Here is a 25,325-nt window from a genome sequence, read left to right on the forward strand (position 1 = left end):
TGTATGCCAAATGTCAACAATGTTTTATTTAAAGGTGTAAGCAAATTACACTTTTGTCAGACATCCATAAATCCTTCTGAAAAGGTGTCTGACTTATTGTGCATAAATAATTTGCACAATGTATATTGAGAGATTTTAAGTGTTTGGAGACAGATGCCTCTTCTACATCCCTGAAGAAAAATGGAGAATAAAAGTGTCTTTAACTGTTCAGAACAGATGGCAGGGCAATAAAAGTGCTGAACAGCTATAAAGCAAGCAAAAGAAAATAACATCCGTCAGACAGGAGTCAATGGCAGTGAGATGCACAAATACAGGTATTAGAGAAAAGTTACTTAAGAGTAAAGAATGACACTTTTTATCCCACACATCACATTCTGTCAGCCTCTGTCTTTTTGTTTCTCCTGATGCCAGTCTCTAATCGAGCAATGAACAAAAAATACAGTTAATTGATTTACTGGAAACAGATCTAGCCATATCCTGCATTTATCCCCCATGGGCAGCAGAGGCTGTATGCTGCAGGTATTACCTATTTCTTCACCCACCAATGCTGAAAACAGTGAACACTTTTTGCTGTAAATTCAAAATACCCTATCATATACTCTGAGAAACTTGGTTTCCCACTCTTTGTCTTCTGCACTGACTTGCCCTGTTACCATTTCTATGCAGATCTGGAAGGAGCCAGGATTCCCTGCCTGTGTAGCCAATGGCACATTCATCACCTGATGTACTCATGTGTGTGTTAATTAACAATTTCAGTTAATTAACAGTATCTCTGCTCCTACCTGAACTACTGTGGCCTATGACAACTCATTTGCAGGCTTTTGTAAATAATATTCTTAATAGTTAACATTCTTAATCATTACATTATTATTTTCATAGTTGTTACCTCTAGCACTCCAGAGCTTCATGAGGAGGTGTAAAACATAGCACTTTCAGGATCTCTTATTATCTGCTATCCTCAGACTTTGAAAGTGTCAGTAGAATTCTTAGATCCAGCCTCATCTATTCCAAAATTCATGTGTCTCTGTAGGTCTTTCTGTCTTATCTGGGGCTTTGGTGTCTCTTCAAGTTCCTTGTGATCTGCATAAGAACCCTTCTTGTTGTCAGCTGTTTCACTGAAACCCCTGAAAAAAAAGATTCTCCATGAGTAATAAATGTTATGTTTCAAAGGATATTTTTAGATTTTGCAAGCCCAGAATTTAAGACTTTGAGAAAAATTACGCTTTTAAGAAATTGAGTTTTATCAACCTGAAAAAGGGTAGATTTTGACTAGATATTAGGAAGAAATTCTTCACTGTGAGGGTGGTGAGACACTGGAACAGGTTGCCAAGAAAAGTTGTGGCTGCCCTATTCCTGGAAGTGTTCAAGACCTGGACGTCCCTGCCCATGGCAAGAGGGTTGGAACACGATCTTTAAGATCCCTTCCAACCCAAACCATTCCATGGTTCTATGACTCCAGAAACAGAAGATTTATGCACATGTCTTCAAACAAATAAAAATAAATAAATAAATAAATAAATAAATAAATAAATAAGAGTAGCATTGCAAGTCTAATAGCAATGCATGTAAAAGTCTATAAACAAAAAGGAAAGCTAATTTTTCCAATTTTAATCAAATTCTGGGAGTAGACAAGAAAATAAAGTAGGAAAAGTAGATTAGCTACCTTAAGCCTTTTTTTTTTTTTTTTTATATAAGACTCCTGGTAGACAAGAAGAGACTTATTTATAACTAAAAGTATAATTTAATTGTTTAATCATTATTGCTTTGGTTCCACTAAGAGTGTGTAATCACATGTGTTAGCTATGGAAGATGGTGTCTTTGAGGCTGCACAGAGCAATAAAAATTGTATAGCAATTCCTAAAGCAGTAGAGTTAGGCTTCTTCTTTCTTATAGGTACAGAAAATGTTTGTTTCTACTCTACAAACTGAAAAATCTTTTCCCTTTGGTGGTTTCTTTAGAATTTATGACATGCAGAAGGTTTGAAGTGTATTGACAGCAGGAAGGTTAGCATCAGCTGACTCTACACATCAATGTCTACTGCCTCAGATCTGCCGATGCTCTATTTCTGGGGGGATTCATCACTACATAAAAATCAGACCTGTGAATTATGTCTGCTTTGAAACTGTTTTGTGGTTATCTGATGCTCCACACTACATCGCAGTGTTGCAATGACAGGCATTTTATCCTGAATAAAAACAGATGAAAGTTCACTGGAAATGCAGTTACTTTGGGTTTTTCGTTGGGTTTCTCTTCTGAACAAGAGCAATATATTTTCCCTATTCATAACCTAACTTGTTCAGTACTCTTTACAAAAAGCAGGTATAGGATTTCATAGTGCTTTTGTCTACAGCATGCATCACTTTTTACATAGCTACAGTTGCATATTAAAAAATGGAAAAACCGCTTCCAATCAAGTCTGCCAAGTTCACAAACTTTTCCTGATGACCAGAAGACTTGGCTGGATCCAAGTATTTTTCTTTCCATGTTGTATGTCAACAAACTATGACTCATACTGAATTCACATAGCCCCTAAGAGGATAATATTAATTCTGGCTAAAGTCAAAGAATTCAAAGGTTTTATGTGTGAACAGGAAATAGATTCAGCACAAATCTTCTGTTATAACTGAGATTAACATAGTGATAAGGGGCCCACAGCAGGTAAAGGCATGAACTGTTGAGCTGGATATGCCTAACAGTTCCTGAGAACTGAAGAAATGTCTTTCAGAACCCCTGGGTAGTACCTTAGCATCAGTAAGTCAGTGGCAGAACTCCTACTGACTTAATGAACTACCTCTAACTGGGTGGATCTTCTTAGGTATTTAACCACAGACTTGCCTGGAATTCATCCTGGCAGGTCAGCCTGCAGGCACTGATCTTGAATAACACAGGAAAATGAATTTGAAATAGCTACAGTGTCTATGCAGTACATGTTATCTACTGCAAACATAGTGATTAAAATATGTTGCATTGCACAATAACCATCAAGAACATACCCATGAAACTGAGAGTGAATAACTTTTAATCCTTCCCCATTGTGCCACCATTAAAGCAGAAGTAGCCTATTAGTTCAAAACATGTACCTTTTTCTAGCATAGATGCAGAATGTTTTAGCATATCATGGCAAAATTCAAGAGGAAGTGCACACTTGTTTACGTGATCGTATACTGAATATAAAACTGTGAAATATTTCTTAATGCAGTTCTTAGTCAGTAAGGAGAAAATGTTAAGACTATTAAATGAAATCACAGTAACTGTTCACACTTGCAGAGTCCTCTGCAATGTATTTCCTGAAATGTACACATCCATTTTTTCAACTAGTAAATACCTTATTAAAGCTAAAGTATTTTCAGCAACACAGTCCTGGTTTTCACCCACAACTTCTACTGTTATTGTTTCCCACAATGAAGCCACACTGGCAGTAGTCACTTGCCCTTATCTGTGATGCTTTGTATGTCTGCACAGCTGAGGGAAGAGGGCTCCAGCATTCTTAGTCTCCTGCTCCTGTCCATACTGCCCCAGGCATGAAGAGCCTTGCTGGCCACTGACCTGGGAACACAGCTCCACACTCCTCTTTTCACAAAGAAGAGCAAAGAAAAAAGATCAAATTCAAAATCCTCTTGTCCTTTGAGCCTTTAGATGGGCATTGTGTACATACATATTGAAGGTTATGTATTATGGCAGCCTTATAAAAAAAAGATATTTTAGTGAGGGTTCATTAAAGGGGTTCACCGATACGCAGAATTTTACCTCATCTCCTGCCTGGCAGTCATAATAAATGAAATCTCTACACTACCAATTACTAACAGGCCTCTGATTACTTTTAAATGATAAGGTTCAATGTTTTATTTACAATTGTGGCTGATGTGTTATGCCTATTTTCCGAAGCAGTAGCTGGGAATGCCCTACCCCTTTATGATTAAATGCTTGCAAAAATTGCTTCGCTTTGCTACTAGAAATGGGAGTGGAGTGTTTGGCAAATCTAAATTGGCATTCCACTGAAACACATTTGTGCAGAAAGTTGCAGCAAGTGAGTACTGAAACCATCCAGCCCCACTTCTGTACACCCAAATGGGGTTAAAAAGAACACAAGTCACATATATGTTGAAGACATGTATCTCCAGGAGTACTGTGGCAGTATGTAAAAAAAAAAAAAAGGATGTGTCTTCACTGTAGAACACAGTACTGAGGAGATATCTGCAATAGCTGAGACTGAAGCTGCATGTTAGCATCATGTCATGCCTATCTTGATTTATAGTGTGGCTCAGGCCAGCTATCATGCCCTCTCAGCCCACAAACACTTTGTTCTGTATAGACAGAAGCTCAGCTAAAATCAAAATGTACTTCAGTTCAAGAAGCACCCACATGAGCTGTGCTCAATAGCTTTCCCTCTAGCTTTGCCAAAAGCCCATGCAGACCATATGTGAGGTCTGTCACTTCTGCATGGGACAGGGAGGATACCCAGCTATATTTTCTGAACTCACAGGCCACATGACCTGCATCACGGTGACAATCTATCTCTGTTTCATTGATGGCTTTTGCTGGACTCTGCTGTTCATGCTGCCTTAGACCTTAATGATGCCCATTTGCATCATTACAGGTAAAGTGCCCACAGGACACCAGAATGCCAGTGCTACCAAACTGTGTCAGAACAATACGTGCAAGACTACCCAACACATCTTCACACTCACCAAGATGGGTAGACCCACAGCAAAATCTGGAAATGCATGGGTCCTACCCAGGTGCATGTTTAGTTACCATTCCTAGCTTGATGTCCCAGAAAGATAGCAGTGATGTCCTTGCCCTGCCGTTCTCTAACACTTCCCCTCTGGTTTGTAGGCACCAGCCATGGCAGTCACCCAGCCTCTTCTCAGCACCTGTATTTAGCCTATCAGTATTTAACTTCATAGGTTACCAACAATTTAAACTCCACAGACCTTTTGCTATGCTTGAACGATGGGGTGCTTTCTGTAGAAAGCTAGTGTGCGCACACCCACTATTTCAGCTTCAACTGTATCTCAAAACTGCAATCTGTGTTTCTGAACCTGGGAAGTCATGGAAGAGGCAGACTACTCTTAGGAAAGTAATCTGAAGCTAATAGATCCCACAGCCAGCACTGCCAAGATCCAAACAAATGTTAAGTGGGAACAAATGAAACGGAAACTAAGTTGAAAATATGTTGCAACTAAAATATCTGCAGCATGTTTATGCACAACAGCTAGGGACTTTCCAGAAGTAGAAACCCTTTCCCTGAGGGAACTAATAAACCAAGGCAGATAAAGGTTAGGGAAACCTTATGCCCGAGATACAGTGGAAGGTCACCAGAAGTTATATAATTAGAATTTAAAGAAAAATTAATTCTCATGAGCAGTGGGAAAGTTTTTAAACAACCGTGGGATACAGGCGAAGTATCTTTCACCTGAAGTTACGCTTACAAAATCCTGCATCGCATACCACAACTTTGAATAAATGGCTGAATAGTAATTTTACATGAAAAAAGAAGATGCCATTTGGGATCATAGGATAATTCTGTCTGGGTGGGAGCTCAGGGCACCTCAGTTGAACCTCCTGCTCGCAGCAGGGCCAGCTCTGAGCTCAGACCGGGTTGCTCAGGGATTTGTGCACTTCAGCTTCTTAGCACAGTGGATTTTTTTCCCCTTCAAAGTAAGGGAAAGGGAAAAACATGAGAAGAAGCTTCTCTTCTATGTAGTTCACCAAGAAACTACCTAGACCAGGATCTTGTCCCCAGCAGTGCTCCACGCTTGGGCATCAAAAGCTGCCCTCATTCATATCCTTGAGCACAGCCCCAAGACAGCTTAATCTGGTGCCCCAGAGCTGTACTGAATGCTCAGCCCCTATCTTACCTAGTCATACCAACCTCGATTTTATACCGCTAAGGAGCTACAACACTAGAATTTCTTTCTTTCCTTTCCTGTATTATCCCATTCCTTCTTTTGTTTAACTAAAAAAGGTACAGTAATGAGCCCATACACCAGTGGTACATGGTGTCTTAGCTTTTAGGCTTCAAATATGACAGAAAAGATATATTCAAACATGACTGAATTAAAAGAAGCCAAATCATTGCCTTAGAGAAAATAACACATGTCTAGCAAAACACAAGTTCTTGTATGACCTTCTGGGAGAAAAGCTTGTATGAGACAAACACATCCAACAATTATATTTTTTCCCAAAAGACAAAATTCTAGGAAAGAATAAAAACTGATACTACAGAAACTATATGATCTTATGCTAAATTTGTTCTCCTGGAAAATACTAAATGCCATATTGAACAGGAAAAGGGGAACTTTTAGCATGAAAATGCCAGGTATTTCAAATTAATCAGTAGATCACCAACTGCTATAGGAAAGGCCCCTAGCAAAGATGGAAAATAAGTACTTTTGTAGGCCACAAAAGAGATCTCCCCCAGAAACTTGAAGGGAACTATAAAAAACTGTGCTGTTCTGTACTTTCTCTAGGACATGCACAATGTGGTAAAGACATCTCAGAACCTTTCTTGTGCAAATGTCAGCAAGCTCACTCTGTTTGCCTTGGTTTAATGGAGGATATTAACATCTGATGTGGTAAAAGTGTTTACAGACATACTTATTACTTCTGAAAATTAAGTCACAGCATTTAGGGTAACTCATTATGGCTGTAAAATCCATGTTTTTGCATTGTTACCTCAAATATATTTCAGCTGCATGTACAGACTTTATTCCCCATTAATTCGTATTGATCAGTAGCTTATAGATGGGCCACTCGTGAGACTGAACTGTCACGGCTACAGCCATACTACAAAGAAAGTTTGATAGCAATTTTCTTGGGTATGTCCCTTGGAGTAGATGGGTTACCCTGCTTCACTCCTAGCTCCCACCCAAGGCTTGGGATGGCGGCCTGCTACCTGCAAGTAATGGAAGACTATGTCCCAAAGAAAAAGAATTGCTGGTCTGTTTTTTTATGTGTTTGATTTGATAGTTCAGGTGTCGTGGTTTAAACCCAGCCAGACAGCTTATGCACTCACTTCCCCCCCCACCTTCTTGCCCTCCCCCTACTCCTGGAGGGATGGAGAGGAGAATCAGAAAGAATGCAACTCCCACGGGTTGAGATAAGAACAGTTTAGTAACTAAGGTATAACACAAATCACTACTGCTACCACCAATAATAATAATGATAAAGGAAATAACAAGGGAAGAGAATACAACACCTCATCACCAGCTGACCGATAACTTGCCCCCCCAGCCAGACCAGGCACTGACTGATACCTCCTCCAACCCTGCAGTCCCCCTAGCCCTTCCGGTAACTCCCAGTTCCCCCTTGGGCATGACGTGCTGTGGTATGGAATACCTCTTTGGTCAGTTTGGGTCAGGTGTCCTGTCTCTGCTTCCTCCCGGCTTCCCTCCTCCCTGGCAGAGCATGAGGCTCACAAAGTCCTTGGCCAAACCAAAACATCATTTTTATCAGCTCTGTTCCCAGCCCGAAAGTCAAAACACAGCACTGCACCAGCTACCAAGAAAGAGAAAAATGACTGCTACTGCTGAATCCAGGACATCAGGGCATAGAAACATAGTATTCTTTTGTATGTTTCTAGCTGAAAATTAATAGCCCCCTTATTTTGCCACAAGGGCAACAGTGATAGCTACTCACCTAGTCGAGTCTGTCCCATTTCTCAGCTTATTTATAAGGAATGAGTTTGGATGAGGAGCATTTTTGATGCTACCCTCAAGTTGAATAAATCATGATTAATTCTTTTGGGACATTTCACCCTTCTTCAAAACATATGCATTGTCATGCCACTCATCGCTGGGAGCTGCTTATTTTACAGTTTTGTATGCCTTGCCTGATAGTACTCTGAAACACGTAAACATCCACTGAAATGCATTTAACAGCTTTCTTCTCCTTGTACTTATCTAAAGCTTTAGTGGTCTGTAATTGTTGTTCACTGCCTTCACTGCTTTGCCGTCTTGCTGTTAATGTAAAGCTGTAAAGGACTTAGAAGTTGGTCTGATTTTCCTGCTTTAAGGAATGTTACTGCATGCCTTAAATCAAAATGGTTATAAGAGAACAGTTCGTGCCTTGAAGAAACTGAAATCATGCAGTATTGTGTAGACATAGTTAAAGAAAGGCACTGACACAAAACAGGTATTTTGGAGACAATTCAGTAAAAAAGAATAATTTTATCAAAAGCTAGTCAAATAAAACCTCTAAAAACATTTTTGTAAATTAATCTTTATATATATATATGAAGATGAAGGTTTGGTTTGAACAGATAAATCTGAAGCAAGTGTGGGAATGAGGCTGGGTACCTACACTGCCTTTCAGATGCATTTTGAATCTGCTAGATTTACAAGGTCAAACAGTTCTTGCATAGTCAGCCCTGCAAAGCCTGCCAGAGAACTGTCAGGTTAGGGGGATTTCTCTGTTCTTTTTTCATCTTCATTAATTAAGGTTCACAAGAGAGAAGTTTTCCATGTTCCAGCAGCAGCAATTATATCCTACTCTTAATTAAGCTAGTTAAACTGCCCTGAAAACTGTGAAGTGGCTTGAGAGTTTTTGACTGGCTTCCTGATTACAAATAACATCAAATCTGGTCCCAAGTGCACTTGAAGGAGAAAATAATTTGTTGTGAGATCTTGGCTTATGGCTTTTGCATACATTATGTATTTTTTACACAAAAATCCCGTTATAGCAAGTAAAGCCGAGAAGATACACACTTAATGTGCTGATGAAAATAAAGATGTGAGGTCCCCTGAAGTATATTGTATGGTAATGCATCCAAAATCAAAGGAAGTGATCCTGCCCCTCTCCTCTGCTCTCGTGAGACCTCACTTGGAGTATTGTGTACAGTTATGGTGTCCTCAACATAAAAAGCACATGGAACTGTTGGAACAAGCCCAGAGGAGGGCCACGAGGATGATCAGGGGACTGGAGCACCTCCCATATGAAGATCAGCTGAGAAAGTTGGGGCTGTTCAGCCTGGAGAAGAGAAGGCTGCGTGGAGACCTCATTGCAGCCTTCCAGTATCTGAAGGGGGCATATAGGGATGCTGGGGAGGGACTCTTCATTAGGGACTGTAGTGGTAGGACAAGGGGTAATGGGTTAAAACTTAAACAGGGGAAGTTTAGATTGGATATAAGAAAGAAGTTCTTTATGGTCAGGGTGTTGAGGCACCGGAATAGGTTGCCTAGGGAGGTTGTGAATGCTCCATCCCTGGCAGTGCTCAAGGCCAGGTTGGACAGAGCCTTGGGTGATATGGTTTAGTGTGAGGTGTCCCTGCCCATGACAGGGGGGTTGGAACTTGATGACCTTAAGGTCCTTTCCAACCCGAACTATTCTATGATTCTATGAAATCAACATTTGAAGATGTGATCTCATCAGAGGGAATGAAAAAGTTCTCGTTACAGAGGGGTCTTTTTACATCAGTATTGTGATGCTAACAGCTCTAAAAAGACAGAAAAAATTATTTTAATTTCTAAAATACACATAATTGACTTCACATACAGCCTGGATGCAAAATTTAGTCATGGAAGTCACCATTCTTGTTGTCAAATGCAGAAGAAGCTCTTTAAATATGACTAAAATCCTCAGACCAGTTTATATATTTAGTGATTTTTAGGTCTTGCTAAAGTGATGCTGATTATTTTTCAGATTCTGCACCCTTCCAGCTCTGGAATATATATTTACTGTGAGTGTTACATGTTTGCATAAGTATCTTATGACCACTGAGGCTCAGGTGCTAGGACTTTTTCTTACTGTAATGACCACCATGTACAGGAGGCACACAGTGTCTGGCAACTTCTATATATGTCGCTCCTGTATATGTCCCTTCTTCTCCCATCTTCCCTTGCTGGGTTTGCAGAAAATACTGCCTTTCAAAATACATTAAAAAAATCAGTGGAAGCTCTTTAAACACTTGTTAACCTTATCTTTTTTCACATGCTGAGTATTATGTGGATAAAACCACATTAAATAATGAGAGTATAAAGTGTGGGGAGGGAATATGAGGGCTTGGGGTGAGACAGATCTCTGAGAGAGCAAGCCAAAGGAAGAAATGAGGTGATGTGTCATGGCTGCAGGTAGACAGCTAGGCCTTGGCCCACGCTGATGCTGTCTGTCTCAGCAGGATGGTAATATATCCAAACATATCACAGCAGGACATGGAGAAATCACTGGAGGTGACAGGTAACAGTGGGAGAAACTGACAAAGACTATGGGGGGGGCAAGGAAGGACAGCTGCATTTCATAGGGCACTAAGGGAAGGTGTGTGAACAAGGGCACAACACAACAGCCGAAAGTTGTGCGGGGCAATTTGGGTGCATTGTAACTCACAAAGCCAACAAGGCCTGGGGATCTTCTTTAGTAATACCCTTCAAGGCTGAGGGTATCACAAATAGTGAAATTGAGGTGGGATGCAGCAAAACTAGGAGCAATGAGGAAAAAAGGATTAGGGCAGGCCTTGGGTAGAGATAGGGGGAGGTGGAGAAAGGGATGTAAAATGTCAGCTAAAAAGATGATCGAAAAAGGAAAGAATAGGGCAAAGGAAGATAGGGTATGCAGATGATGTGATCAGGCAGTCTGCAGGTACTTGCAGAGCAGCCCAGCACTTGGTCACAGGCTCACAGGACCATTTGGGCTGGAAGAGAGCTCAGGAGGTCTCCCCCCAACCTCCTGCTCACAGCTCTGAGATAAGAACTGGTTGCTGAGGGCTTTGTACAGCTGGGTCTTGAAAACCTACAAGGACTGCCAAAACTAGGATGTTTAAACCATGTTGGTTGTCTTCGCCTGTGTTTCAGCCTGTGTTTCAGCCCTGCTACCATGGTCTGAAGGCTGAAGGCAATGGGGTGCTCTCCATCCCAATTAGCAGGTTGCCCAGAGAAGCTGTGGCTGCCCCATATCTGGCAGTGTTCAAGGCCAGGTTGATGGGGCTTTGAGCAACCTGGTCTAGTGGAAGGTGTCCCTGCCCACAGAAGGAGGGCTGGTACCCAGGTGATCTTTAAGGTGCCTTCCAACCCAAACCATTCTGTTATTCTATGACCCATCGAGCATGAACCTCCCTTACCAAAGCTGCATGTTATGTCAATGCAAGCTGCCAAAACTGGGTTCAGTGTGTCCCAGGTAGCTGTCTGAAAGCTAAAGGATAATATATAAGAAATTGGTTTTAATCAGGCTATAAGCCATTTATACAAATCAGGCTGCATATCCAATGTTGCCACATTTAGTAACTTGTGAGTAATTCTTGCATCATTAAAAAAATTTTGGTACCTAGTCATTTAATCACTCAGTTCTTTGCACTCATCAAATGAAGCAGTAATAAACCCTATTTACTTACATTTCATTTTTTATTGACTCTTTACATGCATCACTCTGAGACCACAATGCCAAAACTGACCTCTTTCTCAGGCATCAGACATTATGATTTAACCACAGGAAACATCGTTCTTGTAGCCATAAGACAGTACAAGACCACAAGAGGGCAGCTAGTCTAGGTCCTGATTCAAGACCAGGGAAAATCGCACCTAAAAATGAACTGCCTAACCTAAAGGCCTGTGTCTACGGCAGCTCCACAATCACGCATGCAGCCTCTTCCATTGCTTCCTAGCCTTGGTATGTTGTTGTAGCACTGTTGGACTTGCAATCCCCAGATGTCCTCTGATTCTCTCCTGCGCAGTGACAGTGCTCAATGACTCCTGCCCAACTGTACCACCTTTTCTTTTGTCTTATCACCAGGATTAATGTGATCCCTATCTCAGGTTTCTCAAAATGTTTGAATTCTTACCTTGCTCCCCTGTGTTCACACCTTCTGGTATCCAGGAACATTCATGCAAGAGACACGGCTCTCTAATCTAGCATGAGCCACCAGCGAAGGTACAGCTGGGTCATCTCCACATCAGCCTCCATAGGGGCACTCTGTGTCCACACAGACTCTGCTCCTACACTGCTGTGCTTCAGGGCATGCATTAATGGCTTTTCCTTTGTCGATGGCTAGCTGTTTTTACAAGTAGTGTCAAACTTCATATCTCCAAAAAGGTTTTTCCTCCTGCCAAATTTGTTTGACAATAGTCAATCATTTCAAAATTATTCAGGGAAAATAATACACGTTTCATTCCAAAAGTGACAGCTGTTTAGAAAATAATAAGAGCAAAAGATGGGCTAATAAGGGGTTTTTTTGCTAATGTTAAGTAACTAATTTCTTCATTGACTACACAAAATTAGATGAGCCCACACCTGAATATAACATTTTCAGCTCTCAAGCACCTACTTCTGCTATAATTTTAAAATCCTGGTATAGGATGCCAACTCTTAAAATAGTGACAGTCTCAGGCCTGGAGAAGGTATTTTCTAAACACTAAAACAAGAACTGATGAAAGAGTTACCTGTTCCACCAGAAAATATATTATGATACTCATCTTGCTTAAGAGGTAGTGGGGGTTTTATCCAGAATAACAAGCCTGGTGTGAAGTGTATTTAATGCACGACTTTGTTTCTAATTTGAAAAAGCTGATCATTTGTTTGTTTTGGTTTTATGGTAAAAAAGCTTGTTGTTTACACTTTGACTTTGTAGCATTCCGGATCCAATAAACTTCTGATTCTCTTTTCTTCCACTCTCACAGTGGCTGTTTGAAAGGAAGGCAGAAACTACAGCTGCTGTGCCAGTACCTTCGATACGTAGAATAATCTGCAGTTGACAAGTTTCATCACTAGAGGGAAATCCATTACAGTGTTCTTCTCAGTAATGCTAGTATGCACACTGCCATCCAGAGCTGCAAGATGTGCAACAGGCTTCAGTTTGGATGCAAGAGTTGTATCAACCCAGAATGACCCAGAGACAACTGTTTTTCCCTTTCACAGAAGGGTGCCCAGAGGAATTGCCTCCAGTCTCATCACATCACACCAGAAAACAAGAAGGAAGAGACTGGAGTGGAAGTGTTCCCAGGAAAAAGAAAACCCCAAACTGAGACAACCTTAGGAGTCCAAGTTTTCTGCAGCAGTGTCTGCAAGCCAAAACCAGGCCAGAAAGCTATCACACTGATGACAGCACAGGAAAGGAGGTAGTCAAGACTATTTGCACCACCAGCCCTCAAACTACAGACATTTGGAAGAAACAGCAGCATTTGAAGATGCTTGTAAAAACCACTTCCAGATGCTCTTTCCCTAGATAGTATGTACCTTAAGTCAGAGTTCATGTTGCTGTTGATGACCAAAAAAGATATAGAAGACATCTTGTTCTGTCCAGTTTTATAAGCCTGGGACCAAAAAGCTGATTCGGAAATTAGTGGTCATAAGTGGAAAGCATGGCAAGCAGAAAGCTGGGGTGCTGTGAAGGCAAATATATTGCACTCTTGCTATAATTCTAGTTTGAACAGTTGTCAAAATCCATTTAACTTTCAAAGTTTCTTATTCTGTTCCAAAAACTGGAGTAGCTCTGTGTTTGCATATTGTAAAACCAAGACACAGTAATACATCGTGTCCTAGGAGGCTCACACTATATACACATACAGAGAAACTCATAGAGAAAACTCAGTCAGAAGGATCATCCTGGTCTCATCTTCTCTGATCCCTGCTCATAGCAGGGCCAACCTTGAAGTCAGATTCAACGTTAAAATTAGATCAGACTGCTCAGGGTCACATCTAGTCAAATTCTGATTTAACTCCAAGGATGGAGGAGATGTATGCTCTTTCCACAATAAACAAGTGACTTAGATACAGAGCACAGGCAGCTCAAGGACTTCATTTTTTGAAGTTTGCAAAATAAATTAAGAACACTAACAGAAGGGATCATGTGAAAGCAAAAACACTCCATAGCATTCACTAGACTCGGATCTGGGCTTGGATTATAATCTACTGTTCTGTAGCTTTTCCAATTCCAGTGTTTTAGTCTCACCCTAATATCACAAAAATCATGGGGTTTTTTCCCACTAGGGAAAGAAATGCTTACATTATGCACAGGTATGCAGTTTAAGGGTTATAATAAAAATTACATCAAGATGTTTCCTTTCAGGTTTCCTCTCTCAGCCACAGACTCTGTAAAACTTCCTTTACTGATTAATAGACTTCTGGCAATTAAGCAGTCCACAGTTTTCCTGGCAGGATTGAACCCTTTTGCTCTTTCTCGCTGATAAGCCTTTTAAAAGACCTGTAAAAGTAATTAGTTAGACTTTTTCCTAGATCACTCAGGGAAAATAAAAAATCTTTTCCACCAGCTCAGAGACATCAGGTAGCAAAACAATAAAATCGGTTCATGAAAATATGGGTTTACTTCAAGATAAGTTTCCAAATGTTGTGGCATTCGATGTGTTCCACATTTATTTTGAAAGTCTATGCAAAATATTGATCTCTTGTATTGTAATAGATGATTACTTCGAACTATGAATTGTTTTGAAAAAAAAAAAGCACAGACAGGGTTTAAAATGCTCAAAATACTGACTAGCTATATGAAATTTTTCAGCTAGGTATGACTCAGGTGAAATACAGGACCAAACTAGCAAATAAAGGCCACTGTATCTTAAGTCAAAGTCACTTCAGATGTTCTTGACCTTGGTGAAGGTCTCTCTTCACTACTGAAGGTTTCTGAGCCCATCCCTATCTCCATTCTTCATTCTTCACAGTCATGGCCACTGCAAACCCCTCACTTATGAACAAAGACTTGTACTAATATGCTGATTTGTAAACTGGGTTATATACCACTTGCCACTGGCACAGAGGTGACACCTCTGGCAGAATGGGGCTAAATCCACCAGTATATGTCTGTCAAAGCTGTCAGGCTCAGCAACACAAAGCATTAGAGCATTTGTCCTCAAATGAGAAAGAGACTCTAGATTCCTTCTCCCTATACCTGCCCCTCATCTCTTAGAAGAAAAGTTTATTTCCACCTGTGTAGCATGCTGAGCCTCAGCCTGGCCATAATCTCAGAGGATGCCAAAGCCATTCCTCCCATATCAAGCCCCTGGGGACTCTAAGCAGAAGGACATCTATTTTATGGTTAGCATCATCAAGGTATCAATTTGCTCAGCACAGTTAACAATGGGACCTCTTTGGATACACATACAGGTGCTACTGTAGTCATTGGGGAAACTTAAGTCAGACAGAAAGATTTTTTTGTGGCTACTAAGAGACTCCAGGAATAAGAAATATTCAGTCATGATTTTCAGGGCCTTTAGTTTTGGACATTGAGTGATACTTTCATCTGGCTTCTGACACCATCAGCAACAGTATAATCACCAGTAGGCAATAAGAAAACACCCCAATGAATCCTCCCATCCTGCCCAACAGTGCTAAAAATTAGCATCTGCAGAAACTTGACCACCAAACCCATAAAGGATCCCATACTTCTTTGCAAAGCTAACATGGCAAAGAGATCGCAGCACATAGAATCATAGAATAGTTAGGGTTGGAAAGGACCTTAAATCATCAAGTTCCAACCCCCCTGCCATGGGCAGGGACACCTCGCTCTAAACCATATCACCCAAGGCCTCGTCTAACCTGGCCTTGAACACTGCCAGGGATGGAGCATTCACAACCTCCCTGGGCAACCTATTCCAGTGCCTCACCACCCTAACAGGAAAGCATTTCCTCCTTATATCCAATCTAAACTTCCCCTGTTTAAGTTTTAACCCATTACCCCTTGTCCTACCACTACAGTCCCTAATGAAGAGTCCATTCCCAGCATCCCTATAGACCCCCTTCAGATACTGGAAGGCTGCTATGAGGTCTCCACGCAGCCTCCTCTTCTCCAGGCTGAACAGCCCCAACTTTCTCAGCTGATCTTCATATGGGAGGTGCTCCAGTCCCCTGATCATTCTCGTGGCCCTCCTCTGGACTTGTTCCAACAGTTCCATGTCCTTTTTATGTTGAGAACACCAGAACTGTACACAATACTCCAAGTGAGGTCTCATGAGAGCAGAATAAAGGGGCAGGAGCACCTCCTTCAACCTGCTGACCCAACTTAGGCCAAAACAGAGAGAGAAGAGCCTCCTCTGGTACTGCCAAATCAAAATTCACCTTGCTGCCTTTGATGGAGACCAGCAATTTTCCCAAACACTTCCCGCCTTCTCTGCCTGTCTTTGAGGCCACCATGAGTTGGTGGGTTTCAGACCCTGCAAAGCCGAACACAGGGCTGAGCTCTCAAGGGCTTTCTGGGCTGAGCTATTCTCAGTGTTCAGCATCATGACATTTTAGCACTGGAGGCTACATGGGATGCGTAGACCAGGACTGGGCTTTGGATAACTTTCAGGACAGCATGGAGCATCTGGGTTAAAAAAATGGGTTGTCCATGACACACCGCAAGTTGCAGCCTCATAAAGACAGCACAGCTGTTGCAGGTAACAGGACACAGCCTTGGCATGGACTTTGCAGAGTCTTATGATGAAGGTTTATCAGTCTTGTTTTGTCCAAATCTGTCTAGACCTGCTGAAAGCTTTCCTCTTATTTGGTTTGATTTGCTGCTGTGACAGCCATTTTTCCAATGAACAGGTAGCTATGCCTAACTTGCTTTGCATGTCTTCTTACAATATAACCATAGCTTTTATAAAGATGGTAGTAACATGCAGCTGTTTTGTATAGCATGAAATATTAATGACCTCAGCAAAATAATGTAATGCAGGCCTGGTATGAAAGAGGATGCCCTACAGATGGGCTCACAGGGGGTGGTGTAGAGGAGTACAGGCACAGGGTGATTGAGACATGGGTTAGCACTAAGGGCTGCACAGCTATAACCCACACACCAGTGGTCCACAAGAGAAGTAAACACGTGAGCAGTTTTGAAGGTTTTGAATGTTGCAAGGCTGCACAAACAGATGTATCTAGGTGAAGGGCAGCAACGGTTGCTAGCCACCGGCTAAGGCTGGAGTCAGATGGGTTCATAGCTCAGGTTCAAAGGGCTTTTCCAGAAATCTTAGAGCTTTGATTCCAAAACGTCTGTCAGATGTGGCTAAGCTAAACCAGTGTCGTTGACTGTGGTCCCTTCACATCTGCAGCTACATTTTTGCAGGCATCCTGAACTCTTACAGTTCAACTTCTAATGTTGTTCAGTGACCCTGTGAAGGAGCAGAGCTCAGTGACCTGTACAGACATCAGATGACGGCTTAATCTGCCACCACCTTTTTATCCTGTCAGTTTCCCTGGTATATCCCAAATGCCAGCTATGATGGCTGGCTCGACTACACACGTAAGTAGGAGTAGACTGGAGATGAGTCTAGCTGGTACCACCAGCACTTCTGCAGCTTCCTGCCTCATCTGCCACTGCCTAAATCTGGGGGTTGAAGCTTGGACAAAGGGTCATGCTGTGCCAACAGGGAAAAAGAGAGAGGCTGCCAACAGAGAGCCTGAATCAGTTCACTGTCTCCAAGACAGTCTCACTTTTCCCTTGGGCTTCCTGCTCTCTGGTGTCTCTGGGCTTGGCTTAGGTCTTGGGAAATACATTACTCTGAACGTTTTTCCTTCCAGTTTGGATACTGGACTATGATAATGCTCTTAGGCAACAGAAATAGTTAATTAAGCAGCAAACCTCTGAATGAAATTGTCATGCAACAGGGTCAATATAACTCTTTTGCCTTGGACTCTGTCCCGTGACTGTTACCTCCACATGGTGCAGAAGGACACAGTCAAAGTTCAAGTAAACAAGAGATTATTGGTGTGCTTGGGCAACTGGGAAGAAGAGGGAAGATAAATTAAATTGCTATGATAACCATAAAAAGATTGATTGCTGTTAGTAGTGCAGGGCAATGGGAGAGAGGGGACAAGAGGTTTATTCAAGGTTTGCAGTGAAAAAAGACAGGAAAAAACATCAAGAACAAAGCCTTTCCCACTTATATTTATATGAAAACTATTCTACACATAGACACTGAGTTAAAAAATTTACTGACTAGGTAGGAAAAGAAAGCTTTTTATCCTTTCTCCTTTTTAACCAAATGTAAAGACCTTGCTTACTTAAAAAACTTACAATCACTTCTTTTCTGTTTATACACTTTAAATTTCAAATAATTTACAAAGAGTAAAAAATATTTTGACCTATTATTATACTCCAGTTAAGCCCACAAGCCTGACATAACTATACTTATCATCATAGAAAACTTTCTCGGCAATTAATCAACTTAACAGTATAAGCTGTTCCCTTAGCACAACTTTATGAAGCCTCGCTTCTAAGGCCACTGGATTTCCTTTCATTAGCATGCACTTGCGTGACTCAGCTGATCCGGGCACACCTTCAAAAGAAACTCCTCATCAGCCTCTCACAAACCCCAGATAAATGGTTGCTCTGAGAGCTTAGCAGCCTTCAGAGGTGCCTGTGAAAGGAGTCCCGCAAATAAAGCCACACTAACAGAGAAGAAAAAACCATGGAAACACAATAGGCAGCCCTAAAGCATCACCTATGACCCAACCTTCTACAGCCGGACACTTGTTTAAAAACCCTCAGCTGCAGCTAGTAAAACTCTTGGCTACAGAGGGAGTCAACAAAGTGCCTTCAGCCAGCAAGCCAGCACTGGCAAGTGCTGAGAAAACACACATGAATACAAAATCTCTTCATGGTGGGTGTGCAGCAATTTTCTTCCTCTGAAACTTGAGTTGAACCAAACCCAAAAAGTAAATCCCACTAAGAATGAGGGAATTGTCAAGAAAAATCCCCTGGGCACAGACAAGCCCATCCACAACTCAGAGCTCTGTTATTTCAGCAAGGTCAGTGGGAGTTAGCCTGAACTTATGGTCAAGCAGCATTTGTCTCAATGTTGTTTTTTAAAGGCACTGAGTTTTCTTCCTAACTTTCCATTGAAGGCCTAACTTTCCACTGCCTAACTTTCCATTAAAAGCATGGTAAAACTGTGTGAATGGGGCTGAGTGGGGTTTTATACTCATCCCCCAGCTGCCCCTGCCTGTAGGGGAGGGAAGAGCTTCGAAGGAAGAAAACACAGCAGCCGGGTTTACAAAAGCCCAGTAACCCCATATGGTACATATTTCTGTACTTTTATCTTGAAAAGGACAAAAAATAACACATCGCCTCAACCTCTTAGGAACCCTTTTGCTCCCCACTGATCGTGTTGTCCAGCAACAGAACTGCTTTGTATTTTGCTGAGACCTGTGTCTCAGCTGTATTCTGGCACAGATACAAAATCCAGACACAGGCTTTGCCCCATGGAAGAAGCCATTGAAGACTCAAGAGGGAAGGTGGAAGAGAGCTATTCATTCTTAAGTAAAAACTTGAAGAGAAGCTTTCAAAAAGAAAGACTTCTCAGTGCCAGGTTATCACAGAGGAGTAGATAAGCCTGAGAACCGATTTTTTTTCCTGAGAGCACTTTATTTTTTCAGTTTTTAATAACATGTATCTATATATATGCATGTAGATAAACAAATAGGAAGATATCTAGGTCTTTTCAGAAACTCAGAATAATCCGACATTTTGGCATTAAGCAACCTTAAGATGTATCTTAGCTCTGTAAGTATGTTTACTTTGCTCAAGTGTTTCTAATAAGTACTGTGTCTCCTTCACAGCTGTACCTCTTAGAAGCACCACTATCTCAGCACTAGATTGCAAGAGGCTCAGAGTATAGATGGAACAAGTGAAGTGGCCTCCTTTTACCGGCACAAGGCCTCTCAAGAATGCAGCTTCACTGGTAGGAAGCATTGTTAAGCTGAGGCAATGATGCTGATTTTAAAGGGATCAGCCTGGTCAATGCAACAAAGCATCACTGGAACGCTCTGGAGTGAAGACACCCTCTGACACATGAGGACGCTTCAGCAGCCCAGCCATACAGTGGTGGCTTAGTAGAGTACAGGAGCTGCAATATATAAGAAGCAGGGCAGTAAGACTGTCACTGTCCCAAGATAACTCCAGAAATACTTTGCTTTTGAAAATCAGCACCAGTGAATGTTGCATGGCACTCAGAAGGTGGTATAAGAAAAACAACTCTTACTTATTTGAGAAGAGTTTCTCAGAGTTTTCAAATCCATGTGCCTTGTCTTTGAAACCTTATTTTTATTTTACTAATTAAAACTTGTTAAATTGCACTTTCCTTCCTTCTTTTCTTTTCTTTTCTACTGCAATTTAAAGAGCCCTTATGAGCTCCATACACTTTCTGTTTTACTATGATACTTCTGATCTCTGAACATTACAACTCACACTAGCATTAGAAGCTGGAAGAACTTTTGGATGAAAACTTCAGTGTTTGGAATACTACCTTTTTATTTAAGTAATGTTATATGTTGGCAAACTTTTCATTTAGGATGGAAATCAAATCAAGTTCTGACCTTGTGAAGTCACTGTACCCTATAAAATTTTTATTCCTAGGGCAGAGATAGGAAATGCCTGCACTCTGGCTTGGGCACATTAAATTATAATACAAATACTCAAACTATATCATGAAATGGAGAAATCAGAAGGATGATGACCAGGGTATAAAGTAGATCTTTTGTTACTGTCTTAGCCTCTTAGCAAACAGGTTTCCGGAAGAAGGCTATCCTTAATTCTAGAGCACTTTGCCAGACCTTTGTTGCATAGACTGGATTGATCCCCCAAAATGAAAATTGTTGTCCCAGTGTATGAAATTTATTTGAACTTTTAAATTTTAAAAACCACATTTTTATAATACAGCAATCCAAATTCTGTGGAAACGCTGTTTCCTTCATGGTATTTCTGGTCACTGATCTCTGAAGGTAACATCAAAGCCAAGATACAATCAATGAACACTAGAACTCATAACGCTCATATGAAACCTAGAAATCCTTTTTTATTGTGCAATAAAACAAAGCAAATTTAGCCGCCTTCTAATAGCATGGTATGGGTGGATTCAAAATGAGATTATTAAGGGAAGGTTTACCCAGAAGACAGAATGACTAGAGTGCAGCGTGCCAAGTGGAATACGTGCTCCTCTTGCTCACTTTTGAAGAACATTCCATAGCAAGGCACACAGCAGCAGTGCACCACAATATTCACACGTCGCGTCTCATTTTGTGCTCAATTTCAAGACAAAGTTTGTAGTCTTAATTCATTCTAGTCTTCAGATTTTTAGTTATTCTGGTAATTTACATAGTAAACAAAAAAACCTAACACTGACATGTACAAATACGTATTTATAAGGGAATTTAGACTCATCCACTTGCCTGCAAGGCCTGTCACTGATACTATTTTCAGCAGTGTTATTAGAACTACTGAGCCCTCCAAACAAGAACAGAATCTGTTTACACTAGGTATTTTACACGAGTGAAGTCCCTGCAGCAATGGGTTTAAAATATGTAGATTATTAAAGTACCAAAAAAATGTAGCTTGGTGATTTATTACTAATGTTAACACTATGCTGGTTTTTTTTTTTCTTTTCAATTCATTTTAGCAGTTGAGAGCAAGGTCATCTATTTTTGTGGGATTCATAATAAGCTTGTGACAACTTAAAGAACAAACTGAAAGGTTCTGACATGCAAGTGTGCGACAAGTCTGGAGCTGTACTCTCATGCCTTATGCAAACCAGAAGCGAGACCCAGCAGAAACCAGTAAGGTTACACTTACAGGAATGATGCAGACACATCCAAACTCACTCTAAACTAGGCCAGAGTTCATCCAGGCTGTAAATCTTTGTCCAAGAATAAGGGCAAATGTTCAAGCAGTTCATCTGTTTCAGTAGAAAAAACAATGCCGAATTCATACAGGAGAGGAGAGCAAAACTGTGCAGCTTAGCAGTTAGGGTACAGAGCTCAAAGAAAATCCCAGATGAGAAATAACCTACAAAGGAAAGACTATTTCTCTTTTCTCCAGTAACTGTTTATTTGCAGACACCAACTTACTGTGTGAAAAAGCGTAATTTGTTGCGCAGTCCAGTCCTGTTGATGTGTGTTACATGTTGCCTGAGATACCATGCTGGATGAAGACTCTCATGGGACAAGGCAGGAAGGTCTTACCTGGTTAGACTTACACATCTTCTAGATACTGAGCTTCTCAAGCATGTGATCATATAACCTGCAGGAAAGGTGCAACAGATTATCTTGCATGCAGCTGAGACTAAGAGCAGCCCACCACCAGGAGGTGCCTGGGAGTAGTAAACTAGTTTTAAATCTACACACCCTAGCTTGTATTCTAATGATTTGTTCACCCATATCCTCAGGTCTGAAGACCTCGCCATGACAATAAAGTATATAATAGCCTGTAGTACTCAAACGTCTTTCTTACGTCAGTAGTGTCAAAAGGTAGTTCTACAGAATCACTTAAAAATAAAACAAGGTCCTCTCATTCTAATCTCAGAAGCTGCTCATACCAACTTTCCTTTAGTATTCACAAATTGCTCAGACTGATGCAGAGAACATTACTCACTACAACACTACTCTGAAAATGGATCCAAACAAACACAAGTTAGGAATCCATTCAGTTTAAAAATGAATGGACATATTTGCATGTTTCCAGTTACCAGCCCACCACTGGGCAGGCTTCTAAAGCAGCAGGCTGAGCTCTTCATTCACATCCATCCTCAACATCCTTGCACTAAACACACCTATCAGGCTCTTACGGATATCCCTGCAAGCCATGTTAAGACCAGATGACTGACACTAAAAGTAGCAGCTGGCTTCAGAAATCTGTGACAAATATGACAGGAAAATGATCATTCCTTTTTTCAAGTCATTTAGGAAGGGACTCCCATTGCTTGGCTTACCACCTCCTGTCTAACCACCCCCTTAGTAGACCTTGAAGTAGTTTCCAGAACACATTCTATTTAAAGAGACATTTCCCCACAGCTGCCAGGTAAAAACCTTGCAATTTCAAACACAGGGCTGAATTTATCCTGGATGTAAGTAGGTGGAACTCCAGGGATACTATGAAGTGCTGTCACCCTGCAATAGGACCAATCAATCAGCTTTATCCATAGACCATGGTCTATGGAAAAGGGCAAGATTTCTGTGGTAACTGCGCTACTGGGTACAGTTCCTGCACGCCGGGGCATCCACATGAGATCTGCCCAGAGATACCAAAACAACCGTCCCTAAGGTTTTTGGATAACTCTTCTTGCCTAACAGCACTATTCTTCCCTCAGTGAACAGAACTGATGGCTCTTGTCAGTATGTTATCTGCCTAAGTGCATTAAATGTTAAGACCCAGGAACAAATTACACTACCCAGGATGAAAGTTAAAATCTGTTCCTTATACATGAGACTCAGCAGTGCAACTGAGTCCATTCTGAGCTTTGTTTCAGCAGCTATCAGTATAGATGAGGAGTCACGTTGCACATCCCCGATTTCAGAAAGCTGACAAAGAAAATGTCAAAGATGATTGTTTTAGGCATACTCTTACATGTAAGAAGATTAAGAACAAGTTTGACTAGTTTTCAGAAAGAGCAGAAAATCCAGCATTAATCATCTACCAAGGTCCAATGTTTCTCATGAATTCCTGTGCTTGTCTTACCATCTACTTCTAAGCTGGGTCATTCAAAACTCAAAATATTTCAACACATAATGAATTAACCATGAGAAGGAATGTAATGTAGTATGAAAGGAAAGTAAAATTCAAGTATATGATCCATTAGTTATTAGCTTCAAATCAGATCAGATCAGGTCAGGCATCACCGCTAAGCATACAGGAGCATGAGTTTGCTCCCATTCCTTGTTCCTTCTACGCTGTTTCTGAAATAGTTTTCTATATTCAGAAGAAAATGGTGCAACGCTGTTATTGCTCTATGTTTTAGTATGATGCTTTGATACAGCTCATTCTCAGTTTCACTTAATAATCTTCATTGCCAGCCTCAAAGAAAATCAGAAAATGCAGTAACAGTTCTGCTCAAACAGGACAAGAATTTATACGGTTCGTTTACCCTCAGTAGTGAAACATTCAGAAAACAAAAACAGTACCTTTCCATTTTTTTTTACCTCAAGGAAAATTGTGACCAACTTCCATTTGCCTAGCTTGTAGCGACCTGCCAGTTTCTCTAGCATCCTGTAAAATCCTGACTGCAGCACAGCATTCAGAACTAGAGAAAGGCCAGTGTGCTTCAGCAAGTGAGCCAGAAAAAGGGACAGCATACTATTATTTCCTTGTCATAGCAGAGGGAGCAAGTGAACAAGTTGTGCTGGCTTTACTCCACAGACACCAAGAAGAAGCCAAGGCTGCCTCCATTTAAGGGACCTCTCCGCCACTATGCATTTCTTGTGAACAGCAGAACATATGCAAGTGAAGGCCAATAATGCAGTGATCAAGTAATTTAAGGCAATATAAATATTGTGAGGTTGTACAAGTAGACAAGATATCTGATGTAAAGCTTCAACCACCAAAACCAGCCTTTCCATGCAAAAATTAGTATTAATTACCAATTAGAGCAAATACCTTTATATTTAGCGACAAAGGATTTTGTTCTGAGAAGAAAGCACACTGTCCATCTTTTATTTTTGCTTTCAGACTGTAAGAACATTGACTACCCTTAATTCCCTAGACTAGTCTTTCAATAGCATAGTCATTCAGTCCTCACCACACTCATGTACCTTTTCATTTCCTCATACTCAAAAACTAAAGTCACATAAAAAACTCCCATATCACCCCCTATGGAAAGCAGCTCTAAACTTAGGGTACTGGAAAGGAAAATTATTTTTTTTTTTAGCTTATAGTTTTGTCAATTTACAAAATCAATTTAAAAATCTGAAAGTCACATCCATCTCTGAAGAACAACTTCCATCAGCACTGGTGGAAGGGAATACAAACAGACCAAGTATAGGGTACAAGCTGTGCTGCTCCACTCATTTCACTTTTGGTCCACATTATGGAAATTCTCTGTGTATGGCTACTGAACTGTGGCATTGTGTAAATAAAAATCCAGTATATGGGACTCAGAGCTATACCATACTAAAACTCTCAAAATATGTGCAGCTTAGGTAAAAAGCCTTTTGCAGCATGAGTGACCTTACAGATCCATTTTGATTGCACTACCCTGTCTGCTGGTGTGAACTTAATTATCAGTCTGAAATTCTTGGAGGTAAAAAGATAGATATGAAAGGTTAAGCTTCTTAAAGTTGCTGGTTTGAGTCCCCCTCCCTCCCCCCAAATGTGAACCTGAATTTTGTTGTTTTTTAAAAAAAACATTTAAGACTGAAAACTTGATTTACGAGTCTAAATACCAAGTCAGAGTTAATCTGTGCTTTTAAAGGTTGTCCATAAAAGCCTGAATTTTTAAACTCTCATCCCATTCAGAGGGAAAGCTAAGGCAAAACCAGAACAAAGTAAGCTGATGCACAATCCCAAACACTCCCATTTTTATTGCAAGTTAAAAGTTTCAAGGTAAAGTTGATGGGCTTTACCCTAAGTATAAACCAAGTCTGACAGAACACATGAACACAAGACTGAGAGATATTGAACACTTTCACAGTCGAAGGTATGA

General features: G+C 40.9%; 1 long non-coding RNA gene across 1 annotated transcript; it reads right to left on the reverse strand.

Moving 5' to 3' along the window:
• Positions 1-24,432, reverse strand: LOC133218328 (uncharacterized). Its single transcript, XR_009727102.1, has 2 exons — positions 23,827-24,432; positions 1-1,124 (listed from the first exon to the last, which is right to left on the reverse strand). It is a non-coding gene; the product is annotated as an uncharacterized LOC133218328 (long non-coding RNA).
• Between the last annotated feature and the right edge of the window lie 893 nt (positions 24,433-25,325).

Source organism: Neopsephotus bourkii, unplaced genomic scaffold, assembly GCF_033783945.1.
Source record: "Neopsephotus bourkii isolate Nb327-2 ecotype Australia unplaced genomic scaffold, CSIRO-AGI_Nbou_v1 NB_1248, whole genome shotgun sequence".
Lineage (NCBI taxonomy): Eukaryota > Metazoa > Chordata > Aves > Psittaciformes > Psittacidae > Neopsephotus > Neopsephotus bourkii.